Source organism: Cupressus sempervirens, chromosome 1 (genome assembly GCF_028749045.1).
Source record: "Cupressus sempervirens isolate cs-2001-9-10 chromosome 1, ASM2874904v1, whole genome shotgun sequence".
NCBI lineage: Eukaryota > Viridiplantae > Streptophyta > Pinopsida > Cupressales > Cupressaceae > Cupressus > Cupressus sempervirens.
In genome coordinates this window covers 655,487,224-655,490,058 of record NC_143118.1, presented here as the reverse complement: position 1 = coordinate 655,490,058, position 2,835 = coordinate 655,487,224, and the positions used below count along the sequence as shown (strand labels likewise).

The 2,835-nt window shown below is 32.1% G+C and overlaps 1 pseudogene; it reads left to right on the top strand.

The window, feature by feature from the left end:
* Positions 1–422: 422 nt before the first annotated feature.
* On the top strand, positions 423–489 carry LOC149579598 (small nucleolar RNA SNORD36; annotated as a pseudogene).
* Positions 490–2,835: the final 2,346 nt, after the last annotated feature.

Sequence of the window (2,835 nt, the reverse complement as noted above, 5' to 3'; positions counted from 1 at the left end):
CTTATTCTTCTATTAATAAAATTTATCCTGGCCTTGGTTGTTTACCATTTTTTTTTTAAAAATTATTTAAGATTTAAGATTATTTAAATTAATAATATGATAATATTGCGTGATCTTTTATATGCACAAAAAGTTTGGATATTTAAATACTTATTGTTTTAAATAATTATATTAGCATAACAATTTATATTAACATGTATATTCTTACTTTATTTCTAAACACATCCTTATGACCCAAACTAAACAAGAGAAATTGGTGGAATTAAATCATGTGGCTAAAAATTATGTATTTTCTAATGTTCTATTTATAGTCTTGTGATGTTTATTTTCTTGATAGTTTTTCTTTGTGGGTTGTTTAGTTGGCCAAGTTAGGATGTGCACTAGAGGCATTTTTGAGATTTCTTTTATGATTATTTGACTGGATGTCATGATGAACTTTATGACTTGAATTGAGATTTATGTTTTATGAGCTTTATGCTACTGAGCATTTATAAGAACTTGGGTTTTGAGAACCAATACTGTTTTCAAGTTATCTATTAAGGAACCGAATTCAATCAATATTACTCTTGTCGTATGGAATACTATTGTGGTTTTTTATTTTTGGGAAGGTAGTCTAGGTGCATGTCTATGGGAGTGGCCTGCAATGGGGCTTAGGGCCCAAAGTGGCTACTAGGGTAACTCATTGTAAGTTGTGTAACAAGTGATAATATAGTAATTAAAATATCTTTCCTCGCCCTTTTCCTTGAGATACATTAAAAAGATAAGTTAGAGATTTTTCCTTGTTTGTGCTTTGAGTGCTTGTATAGACTAAGGGTGAGATAGAGATGATACCTTGAGAGGTATGACTAGTTTCATCATCATCATGAGAGGGTATTCTAGTTCCACATAGAGTCACTAGGGGGTTGGGGTCTTGAGAGACTGCCAGGGTAACCTTAGAGTTGGCTCATGTGATGAAACTCCATAGTATGTAGCTTGAATCTCCTTCATGGTTTTTTTATATTTGCCTCTAGTGGTGTACTTTTTGGAGATTACTTTTGATGGTGTTTTTATTGTGAGTTGTTACTCATTGATTGGATGTTATTTATTGTTGACAATTGACTTTTATTAATGAATGATCAGTTATTCATTATTATTTTATTGTTGGAGTTAGTGATTAGTAGTTTACTTTTATTGATGACAATTGTTATCTGTTGGTCATTGTGCTTGTGACACTTGACATTGATTTTGAGGTGGTTGTATCTTTTTGGTCTTGGTATTTATATGTTGACTTGGTATGAGATGTTAGTATTGGAATGAGTGTCCTTTCATTTTTTATTATGTCTTCTTCTTGAGTAGTTTGTGTTAACCTTGAGGTAGTGTTGGCTATCAGGATTCCTTGCCTAGAATTATTTTATGATTTGATTATATGTGTGTGGATCATACATTATCTCTCCTGCACGATGGGATTGGGAGCTTGATTAGGTGACTATGCAATTGAGAGGTAGTGTATTTTTACCATTTGGGTCCCCCTCAGATTGATAGATGTTGGATTCTCCTTGATATAGTGGTACCATTATCATTTTTCCTCTTACCTTGATAACTTCTATTCATTTTATATATCTATGTATCATGTGTTTTGATATCCTACAAAATATTATATTGTATATTGATGTACTTGTATCTATTTTCACATATCTTATAACATGTGTAGTGACTATTATTCATTAGATGTGCTTTCATATTATTAGTTGTACTTATGCATATGCTTATATGACTATGTATGTGTTTATTCATTATATGATTATGGACATTGTAATAGAGACTTAAACTTATTAATAAACTTTCTCAAATGTGGCTCAATGTGAAGGAACCCTTGAGGAATTGAAATTGTATTTGTAATTGATTACGTGTTCTTGATGTGTATGTATATATTTCTTCCACATTATTGTTAATTTGATGTTGTTTAAAGTTTAAAAAAAAATAGTTTAGTAAACTTTGTAACATATTGGGTTTATTTCTTTTGGGTTTCCGAGTAGGGCATTACACCCTAAGTCATTTTATACAAGATTTAGTCACTTACAAAATTATTGCTAGAATAAGTCATCCAATAGAAAAATAGCAATTGACCCCTTTTACAATATAAGGTCATTTTTTGCTTTGGTGGTGTTAGCCCCAAAAACCCCCATGGGGGCATTGCCCCTCGACCCCACCCTATACTACGAGAGGGAGCGCACCTAGGGTGTTTTCTCTAAACCCTTGTAGAAATAGTCTAGGAAGAAACCACATCAAATAAACCTCCAAGTTTGATTAGGCTCCACATCACAATATGAGACATGTTGATGACCTCTAAACAAGAAAAATAAATATAACATATTAGGGAAACTTTGACCGAAGAAAACCATTGGCAAAAATTACTCTACTAGAAAAATGAAAATTCACCTTGTTGATAACCACTAAGATTATCAAGAAGACACCATTTGATGAAGTATAGATCATCTGAAAAGCCTCTTTAGAAAAGGTCACACTGATGGAGTTCATCAACATAACACTAACTATTGACATGTATCATTTTGAATTTTTGGGATGCATGGTGGAAGTGTAAAATATACTTAAGGTTATTATGAAAGGATGATTGGGAAAACATACACTGAGTAAGTAGAATGAAGCACCAAGATAAGTCATATTAATGAATCCATCAAAAAAACTAGGTCTAGCATTAAAGCTCATTTGAGTCACCCCAATCTCCAATAAGCTTATTAGAATGTCCTTTGGTGATATAGTAATCATCATCATAGCTTATACTATTGACCCAAGTGATTTTGAGTCTTCCCAACCTTGATGAGATTAGAAGTGTAA